We start from the raw sequence: 11,214 nt of genomic DNA on the forward strand, positions 1-11,214 counted from the left end.
TTTCTTCAACAGAATAGCTATATGCAGTAGAGCCCCACTGATTTGTCAATGGATTTGATATGTTTTGAACTCCAAGTCAATATTTTGCATTATGTAAACTGCCTATCATGACCTCAAAGGCACTTGAGAACACAGGAATGTGCCAGGGTCACTGCTTTTTATTGGAGAGTATTAAGAAATAAAGGAGGTTGGCTAAGTCTCTTCTGGTTTTTCCACAGTCTCAGGTTTTTCTAAGTTTTATATATTATCACTAGCTTCGGTTTTTCCCCTTTATCAAATTGTCATTATTAGATACACCAGAAAAAAAGTTAAAACATTCCAAAACTAACTGTTTCTGAGAAATTCACCCAGCACACTCTTCTTGTGCTCCCTCTGGTTTCAAACATAAATGGGATCCAAGCTCAGACAAGAACAATATTTTCTGTGCACCTGCCAGCTCAAGGATCTTCCTTTATATTCCGGGAGGCTCCAGCTCACATGAAAGTTACAAAGCTAAGGACTACTCTGAGTTTCTGACATACCTAATGTCCTTGCCTTCATACAATGGAGGTCTGTAATTCCTTGTGAGCATGCTTTGAAGTGGAGGTCTTTGGCCATGGGCTCCTCTTTCACATCATCTCATACCCACTGGTGATCTGTCAGCTCCAAAGCTTTCATCTCAGTCTTAAACGTTTTGTTGGTATCTTCTGGCACAGCCATGGTGATTCCAGACACTTGCTCCTGCATCATTCATGATTGGTCAACAGCATTCTCATGGCCCAGAATCAGAGTTAATGCTCTGAGGTCCAAAGACACTGAGGAAATACCAGGATGCAGAACTCACCTGAGATGCATTAATGTGAGCAGTTCAATTTCTTGCTGTAGCATGTGCTTAAAAGGGAGGAACACTGGAAACAAAACCTGGCTTGTGACAAAGCTTGAAAATGTTGACCCATTTATCAATAAGAATCATAGGAAAGACATTAGTTAAATTGCCTTTCATTAAATCTGTGAGCATAGTGGAATGAGTCATAGCAGAAATAGACACCACTTTCCTTTTAGTTTTTTCTAAAATATCCATCCTTTGGGATGTTGAAGGAATATTTTCTGGCTAGCTAAATAAAAAAATTATTATACCTATTACATTCTCAAAAGAATGTTGAGTTTCTAACCCTAGGTACCTATGAAAGGAACCTTATTCGGAAATAAGGTCTTTGCATATGTAATCAGGTTAAGATGAGGTCATTAGGGAAGACTAATCCAATATGAATTATGACATTAGAAGAAAGTGAAAATGACATAAAGATTGGGACACACAGAGAGAGCATGTGATGACAGAGGCAGAGACTGGAGTGACATCACCACAAGCAAGGCACATCAAGGATTGATGGTCACCACCAGTGTCTAGAAAGAGGCCAGGAGGATTCTCCCTAGTGTCTCAGTGTGCAAGACACTACTGGCACCTTGATTTTAGAATTTCAGCATCCAGGGGCTCCTGGGTGGCTCAGTCAGTTAAGCATCCGACTTCAGCTCAGGTCATGATCTCACAGTTTGTGAGTTTGAGCCCCGTGTCAGGCTCTGTGCTGACAGCGCGGAGCCTGGAGCCTGCTTCAGATTCTGTGTCTCCCTCTCTCTGTCCCTCCCCCACTTGTGCTCTGTCTCTCTCTCCCAAGAGTAAGTAAATGTAAAAATATATATATAAACATTAATAAAAATTAGAATTTCAGCACCCAGAACTGTGAGAGAATCAGTTTCTGTTGCTTTGAGCCACTAATTTGTGGTACTTTATTACAGCAGTCCCCATAAACGAATAGAGTACCTTAGTTCTGTTTCTTTCTTTGTTGATGTGTTGCTTTGCTGTGATTAACAGTAAGACTGCATCTTATGATATGAGCGCCATTGGTATGTACTGATCACATGTGTTTGCCTAGAAGACACACAGCTTGTTCTAAAATCCAAGCCCTGAAACTTACTAGCCTTGCTATCACTGTGCCTCAGTTCCTCCATGTTGAAATTCAGACAACAAAAGCTCTTTCTCATAAGTTGTGGTGAAAATTAATAACTAAGTATAGCTTGAGCCTTCATATCAGTATTGGGCAAGGGAACAGTAGCAATAAATATTGATAATTGCTCTCATTAATATCACATCACAATGAACCATGAACATTTCTACTGCCATTTTTATTATTATATTTATATTGCATGGCATTGACTGACCTTGGCAATGATATTTATCCTTAACCTAAAATGCAATTTACAAAGCTATAACTAGGATATTACATTTGTTCTCAATTAGTTACATCTGAAAAGTAAAATGCCGAAAAAAATATATATTGAAATGGAAACAGTGCTTATCTATGAGTACTAGACTTTGAAAGGTCTCTAATGATTTTTTCCTTCCCTGTCTTTTCCATTTTTTATTTCTAACAAAAGTACTTGGGTTTAGAAGTGAGAAACAATTGTGAGAGAAAATAAATATCCCCAGACTGAACATCACATCTTATTCTTCTCTTTCAACTCCTGTTTCTTGGGCCCAGAGTCCACACTCTTCTCTCCTGTGTAACTAGAAGGGAGAGTCAGAGGAACAGGCATGATGTGCAATAGAGAGTAAAGTTAGACAAAAGGAGAGCACATGAAATTCAGGGTAAAGGAGTGACCATGTGCTTGCCTGTCCCCACTCAGGTCATGGGAAGCTGTGCAATGACACTATGCCTCCTCTCCAGCTCCATCCCAAAGATCCCTCCTGCTCACAGCAGTGACACTAAATCGCTGGATTTGTGGAAGTGTGAGCTCATCACTGCTTGCTGTCCCGTATCCCAGTATTCTGTCTGGTAGTCATGCTATGATGTTCACGTCAGAGGCAGCACACTGACAGAATGGAGAAAGCAAAGCTGAAACAGGCAGCTAACATTTTGAGGGCTTTCTAGATGCCATATAATGTAGGTTGCTCTTTTCAGACTTCTGCCAGGATACTGGCTTTAACTTCAACTACAATATCAACAGTTGGAGAACAATGATTCTCCAGCTGACTGCCTTCAGACTCCAACTGTAACTCTTTGCTGAGTCTTCAGCCTGCCTGCCCATTCCCCTTCAGATTCTGCCAGGTCTGCAATGTTAGAGTCACTTTTGTAAAATAAATCGCCACCAATATAACAACATCCTATTGATTCTGTTCCTCTGAAGAACCCTGACCTCAAGTTTCTATGGGAAGTGCCATACCCAGCCAGGTCCCCACACCAGAACTGCCTCCTCCCAGTGATCCAAACCCTGGCCTTTTGCCAAAAGCAAAACACATTTGCACTTCAAGACACCACATGAGAAAGAACTGTAATTAAACTCTGTAGAGGAGGACCAGGGAAATGGATGGAACTCTGCCAAGGTTGATGGAACAAAGAATGTCTCTGTCTTCGGGGATTTCATTTGCATTGTAGAGACATTAGGGGCACATTATCAGTACATGGAACCCCAGGGAGATAGCATAGGGTTCTTAGAGAGGCGCTAGGCCTTGGAGGGTGAACATGTAAAATCAAGGCCATGCTTGGCTGTCAGCCATTTGTGGCAGAACACTAAAAACTGCTTATAAGTGTGTGATTGAATGATTTAGATAAACAAAAATGTCATTTAAGAAGTCTCAGAGCTGTTTTAGGGAGGCAGGGCTAAAATATTATATTTTCTACTTTTTAATTTACTTTGCGTATATTTTGTTTATTATTTTTTTGCTTTTGCCATGTAATTTTTTTTGAATGTTTATTTATTTTTGAGAGAGAGAGAGAGGGAGGGGCAGAGAGAGAGGGATGTGGAAGATCTGAAGTGGGCTCTGTGCTGACAGCAGAGAGCCCAAAACAGGCCTCGAACTCACCAACCATGAGATCATGACCTGAAGTGACGTCAGACACTTAACTGACTGAACCAACCAGGCACCCCATTGCCACGTAATTTTTAAATGAAATTAAATGCATCACTCTTTCCCTAATTGCTTCTAGAGTTTTACCCATGGCTGAAAAATTATCCTGCATTACCAGGTTATAAGAAGAATTTCACTGGATGTACTTCTGTGGACAGGAGAGAGACAAAAAAGGGATGGAACATATTGGGGTGTCAGGCATAAGAGAAACAGTTGGAGAGGTGACCATCTTGTGAGAAATCTGTGAAAACCATGTGACTAAGTCAGGAGAATTAAATGTTGAGATCAGGATCCTGGTCTTGCACTTGTCTTTGAGAACTCTATGTGGGTCTGGGCTCCAACAACTGGGACACGAGGATTTAAATGAAGCAGACACTCATGTCACCTTAGATGGACCCCTCATAGAGTTAAATAAGAGGGACCACCTTCCAGGGGATAAGATAAACAAAAAATCTATACCAAAATCGACCACACAACCTGGCTGCAGACTAAAGAGAAAAGTAAAACATCTAGTCTACACAAAATGTACAAGAACCAAGACTGAAAACGCATAAGTGTTACTCATTCTTCATTATCTGGGAGTGAGGTCTCCTCCAGAGAAGGTCATAGCCTCGTTGAGCTCCTCAAGAGGATGGAGGTGTGGGTAACAAGTTGCCTCAGTTTCCCAAGGTAGAACCTCTTCCTGATCGACCACATTATTTCCTGGTTTCCATTATTTGCCAGGTTTGCAAGACTCGGGATGAAGCTTGGGCTAAACTTTCTTGGAAGGGAGTCCATTTGAGGTCATATTTCACCACCCTATGGGGTGGGCACTAACATCGGTTTTACTGCCTGTGGACATTTCCAGATATCCAGTCTAGATATCAAGACAGGAAAGATGTGGATATAGATGTGAATTTGGACTGTGCTTGGCTCATAGTAGGTATCTAATTCACATTTAATAAACATGTGATGTAGATATAGGTAGGTATAAAAAGGATGTGAAACTATGTAATATGTGCTATCATTCTTTTATACACATATGAAATTTCAAAAAGAGTGCTGGGATCACACTACAGTTATTGTTTCATAATCTAGCTTGCAGAAAAGCTTTTTGTGTATCTTAAAATTCTGTCTTTTCACGGGAAAAAATATCCTGTAGAAAATGAAAATGATGCCCCTATATAGATATGTCTGTCTGTGTATTGGGTCATCTGTAAAAATCTGTGAAATATCTCGCAGAGCCACTTGGGGAGAAATGAACAAATAAATCAATAGTATCTTATACACAATACTGTAATACTTTAACACATATAAAACAAGATATCAAATTCTTCATTATGTAGGACAAATACTTACATATTTATCAACCCATATATATGCAAGATATTATCTCTAAAGTTATGTGTTAAATAAAAACATATAAAAATGTGATATTAAAAATATTCATGATTATTATTGTCCTACTAGCCTTCCTATTCTTGCAGTTAAATATGTATGTAGGAAACAAAAACAACTCATTTCTAGGTTTTGATATTTATCATCATCTAAGCACAAAATTTTGCCTTACAGCAGGAGAAAACAGGAAGTTTTTTATTGTCCTTTTTTGGGGGAATCATTAGCTCCAATATGTTATGTTCAATTTTGAAATATTTACAAAAATGCTAAATCTGAAGATAATTCCGTATGTTTTTCTATATCATTATATGTAAAATTTATAATTTGGTTATTTACAAAGAACTGGTAGTCTGAATGATTTTCAAACACGAATTTTCTTCTGCAAGATAGTAGATATTAAATATTCAAGAAAGTGTTTCCCCAGGGGCGCCTGGGTGGCTCAGTTGGTTAAGCGTCCAACTTCACCTCAGGTTATGATCTCACGGTTTGTGGGATCGAGCCCTGCATCAGGCTCTGTGCTGACAGCTCAGAGCCTGGAGCCTGCCTCAGATTTTGTGTCTCCCTCTCTCTGCCCCTCCCCTGCTCACGCTCTGTCTCTCCCTCTCTCAAAAGTAAAATAAACATTAAAAAAGGAAAGTGTTTCCCAAGTGTTCATAAATAATGTTTCATATATTCATGTCAAATAAAAGATACTTTAGATACCTTAATATAAATAAACAAATACATAAATAAATACATACATAAATAACTGAATGAATAAATGAAGCCAGAAGAAAATAAAATGCGACTGTATGATTACTTCTACATAAAATTATAGGGAATCAAAACTAACCTATTTACACAAAGATCACCGGTTTGCTGGGGACAGGACATGAAGAGGGAGTGGGTGGTGGGTAGTACAGAACTGAAAATGTGATGTCATAAGAATATAATCATAATAATCTTTAAGAATACCTGGTAATTATCATGGACGCTGCTGGGTATCATGATAACAGGGCAAATGCACAGTAAGTTATTATTTTATAAAATTCTAAATTCTTGAAATTGACATTTTTAACTAACACTTAGATGATGTCAGGCTTTCCTAATATTTTTCTTTATAGAATGGATAAAACCATGTTTACCAGTAAAGAATCCATTTCATGATCTCAAATTGCTAGCAATCCTTTTAACTAACTGCATATTTCACATCCTTCTGAGAGAACATAGGACTCGTTATTTATGGTCGGAAAAATATATGCATATTAATTGCAAGTGCATGTTAAAGATCAAGTTGTTGTCAGGCCGAACAACTGTTGCTTTCAGACAAAGAAGGACTTCTTTAATATGGGCCTCATGGGCTACATAGAGCATGTAGCTTCTGAAGAAATAAAATTTCACGTCCTAAAACCTCTTCTTGCATGATTAAACCAAAACAACTTCTCTACTTTTAGGCTAGTTTGTGAACCTCAAGGACCTATTTCACAACATGCTATTGTTAGATCTCTGACCTCACTTGAGCCAGGCATCATATCTCACAGGGACGTGAACTGTCAGGAACTCCTGAGGACTGCTGCCTTTGAATCTGGAGTAGCAGCTACAGCAGACCTCAAGACACAGGTCCTCAGAATCTCCTTCCAACACCTGATAGGAGGTTGGCCACATCCATGAGGACCTGTACAGGGAGGGAGACCTAGATATCAGTATCATGTATGGAGTAATGATGTGCTTGGCACCATGCAAAGTACTAGGTTACAGATAATGACATTCATATAATTGTTGGAAAAAAAAAACAGTATGTTTCAATGGGCTTCACAATAGGGCCTTTTTATATTTTCTTCATGTATCCCCTAAGAACAAAGTTGAAAAGGAATAAGAAGTGGACTGGATTCATAAGGCATTCATGACCCCACAGCAACCATGGGTCCATGGGCTTGCTCATGTGTATCACTGAACTTTCTCAAAGGTCCTGTGGGTGAAGCATTCTCATCCCCATTTTATAGAGGGAAAATCTGGGGCTCAGAAAGAGTCGTTACCTATCTTGCTTTCTGCGCCCCTGCCTTTAGAGGAAAGCAGCTCCAGGACACTCCTGGAGCAGGACCCACACTTACTGGGGCAGGACAGGACCCTCAATGGCTTTACCTAGGGGAAAGCTGGAGCACTGCATCTCCAAACAAGAAAGAGGCAACTTTGAGATCCCTTTGCATCCTCACACTCCAGGGTGGTGCAGCCCCTGAATCCTGGGGACTCACTCTACCAACTGAATCCCAAAGACCTGAAAGTGAGGCCTGCTCTCCTCTCCAGGCAGCTTTGTCTCTATTAAAATGTCCTCAGGGTCTTCACAATGAAGTCACCTTTCTCTGGCAAAAGACACTCTCAAGACCCTCCTTCACAATGGAACTGCCTCTGTTCTTTCACCATCAGTTGTAGAGTCCTGGGAAACTGCATCCTTTCAGCTACCCAAAACCAAGGTTTCAGACAGTTGGGTCAAGACCTCTCTCTTCCCCTGGGATAGTGATAATGTATGACTTTAAAGCACATGTTTGACACCTTGTGTATCCATCTATCCATCCTCTCATCTGTTTAACAGGCATTAAGATCAAACTCTACATCATCCCTCTGGTTAAGTTTTAGGCTTTTCCAGAATGGAAACAAAGAAGTAATGTGTGAAAAGGGTAGTGTGGTAAATTCAGATGTTAAATCTAATAAGAGATGGTCATTCCTATTAAGATTTCAGCCTGTTCATTCAAGTCTCCTATAATTCATAACTTATAAATATGGTTTAATGCCCTGGGCCCCTCTCCACATCTCTAGTTACTCACATTTTTTTTTACATATACATACAACAATATTCTTTGAAGAATTTTCCATACTTAATTCACATTGCCTGCACATACCATCTAATTTAGTCTCCATCCCACATCTAATGGGTGCTATTCCCCCATGCTTCCACAGAAATTACACTTGGCCAATTCTACAACTCAGTCTTTGAACATGTATAGATCAGGAAGATTTAAATGGTAGTTCAAATTAAGACAAACATGTGTTTCACCCAGAGGAAAAATTTCTGTCTCCCAGGACAGAATAAATTGCCTGGGTATACACAAGGACTTCATTGCAGTGAGATCAGTTATGTACAGGCTAGAGTTTAGTTAGTTTCAATAGAGTCAGAGTCAGATAACTGAAAGGCTATGCTTTAGACACTGGCCTCTCAAATGAAGCACACATTTTCTCCAACATAGCTCGACTTTTCCTTCATTAAAAAGGATTTTGCAAATGTGTTTTGTGCATGTTAGCAATAATATTTCCTGTTCACTTCAATAACCGCTTTCAGAACTGATTTCATTTCTTTCTAAAGAAAGCTAGGTATGGAATAAAATTATGTGAAATTATAATGTTGTTCCAAACTCTGTTGTTGATAAATATATTTTCTAAAAGCATTGTCTAATATGTCATGTTTAGATCACACACTGGTGATGGTATATAATGGTAGAGTTAGGGAACTCTTGCAGTTAGTGTTAAATTGTACTGATTTCTGTAGCATACAAATCATGCCAGATTTTCTTTTGCAATCTTTCTATTAAAAAAAAAACAAAATAAGTATACCTGAATCTATACTGATATAAGTAAATGTATCAATTAATAAAAACATGGATCACAGAAAACAAACTGTCTTTATCAAATAATTCCAAATAATATATGTAGATACCTTTTCTCCATGTGCTGAATCTTAATTCTGCCTCTCACTCCTGAGGACAAGGTAGACTTAGTGACTCATTTCTTGAGTCGGTGAATGGAAAATAGTTACTGTACACTGGGGAAAATAGACAAAAACAGCCTTCACTCTGAGATGAGGGCCAACATCTCCAATGACCTAGTGATGTCAAGTGGGTGTCATGTCTTCGTAAATGTGAGGTGATGAGAAGGGCACTCGAACTCTGTGGTTTTCTTTCTCAAAACCCATAACCACAATGTAATCAGGAGAAAAAAATAACAGACTATCCCTGCACTCTTCAACACTCTCAGGGTCATAATAATAGTCTGGCAGCTCTGCAAGTGCTTCAACAGAGAGTTACCATAGGACCCTGCAATTCCAGTCCTTGGTTCACATGCAGGAGAGATGACAACATATGTCTACATAAAAACTTGAACATGAATATATGTAGCATCATCACTTGTAATAGCAAAAGTGGAAGCAATCCACATGTCAACCAATTAATGCATGAGTGAAGAAATGATGTATATTATTGGGCAAACAAAGGAACGAAGTACTGATATATGCTACAACATCAATGACCCTTGGAAACATTACCAAGTGAAAAAGGCCAAATATGCAAAAAACACTGTATGATTCCATTTATACAAAATATGCAGAGAAAGACCATCAATATAGCTGTGTCCAAGGAATTCCCCCTTTTCCATCCTGACTTCCAGAAAGGTCTGTCTTGTGGGTTTAAGTCATAGCCTCTTACTCTCAATTTCTTGCCCCACCATGTCCAAGCTGTGGTTCATACTTTCGTCGGAAGGTGACAACAATACACCACCATCATCAAATTGGGTATGATGTACACACCATTATTTATATTAGCAAAATAAGAAAGAACCCAAATATTCACCATTAATGAATCAAAAAAATAATGACATATTATATGGCAATTAAAAGGAATGAAGTACTGATACATGCTGTAACATGGATGAACCCTGAAAACATTAAGCCAAGTGAAAGAAGCCGAATATGCCAAAAGCCACATATTGTATGATTCCACTTAAATAAAGTGTCCAGAGACAGCCCATCAACATGCTGTACACAAAGAATCCCCCTGCTCCATTCTGAATTCCAGAAATCTCTGTCTGGGGGATTTGGGTCACAGCTGCTCCCTCCCACTTTTCTGTCTTGTGATATTCAAGCTGCAATTCAGGCTTTGGTCACAAGGTGGTGGCACCAAAGCGCCAGCATCATCAAACTGTTTCCAAAAAGTGTCAGCAAAGAGTAAAGACAAATCAGTAATCTCCCCAAATCCAGGATTTGAACTTATGCAGAATAATTCTAATTTTGTCTGGGAAAAAAAAACCTGTTAGGTGTAAATTACGATTGTGAAACCACATACTCCGGGGCCTGCAGATGAAAAACACCAGGTGACAGGGGCATGCCTTGGCAGTCAGTGGCAGATATGCTGAGGGGCAATGTAGAACAGAACAGGGGGTAGCTAACTCAGAGAATGGGGCATCAGAGCAGGGTCTGAGCAGCTGTGTCCCATGTCATGGACAGGGGATGGCAGACGAACTGGGAGTAGGTCATGGCAGCCTGTACAAGTGTGGGATAATGGAGGTGAACATCCTGTTGTCTGGTAGGGAAGCATTGTACAGTCCACACTGCACATCAGCTGACAGTTATGAGGGAACTGTCAGGGATAAGTCAGGGAATAGGATGTAGTTTGGGGTGAACAAAAAATGGATCTGCTTTAATATACCTATGAATGTTCCAAGCAGAATTGGTGAAATAGTAAATTGTTTCATTTTTTTTTTTACTTGTTGCAATTTTTTTTCATTAAGAAAAAAATAAGAAAAATGGAAATGTTGCCCAGTGGTCAGATCCAGAATATCAGCTCTAAGAGTCTCGGACTAATGGGCCTCATAAAGGGGAAGAGAAGATGGAGGCTGGGAGCTTGACACCATGGGATCAACCAGCTTTCTGGATTTTCACTTACCTGGAAGAATACTTTTGTATACATCACTTTTCTAGGATATAAACAAAACATATTTTCTGGGATATCTAAAGCTGAGATTGGAGGTACAGCTCTGGAACTGAGTTTAAACTGCAACTGTTGAGTGTGTACTGGAGGTGGTAGAGCTAGAGGGAATATGGAAACACACACACACACACACACACAGAGTCATCTCAAATTTTCTTCTAACAGAAAACAGGGTGTTCTAGTTCTATAAAAAATACCATTGGTATTTTTATAGAGATTGAA

At 39.3% G+C, this 11,214-nt stretch overlaps 1 pseudogene; it reads right to left on the minus strand.

Annotated features, from left to right (window-relative positions):
- Nucleotides 1–536: 536 nt before the first annotated feature.
- LOC115506839 lies at nucleotides 537–6,904 on the minus strand (annotated as a pseudogene).
- Between the last annotated feature and the right edge of the window lie 4,310 nt (nucleotides 6,905–11,214).

The sequence above is a fragment of the Lynx canadensis genome, chromosome X (genome assembly GCF_007474595.2).
Source record: "Lynx canadensis isolate LIC74 chromosome X, mLynCan4.pri.v2, whole genome shotgun sequence".
Classification (NCBI taxonomy): domain Eukaryota; kingdom Metazoa; phylum Chordata; class Mammalia; order Carnivora; family Felidae; genus Lynx; species Lynx canadensis.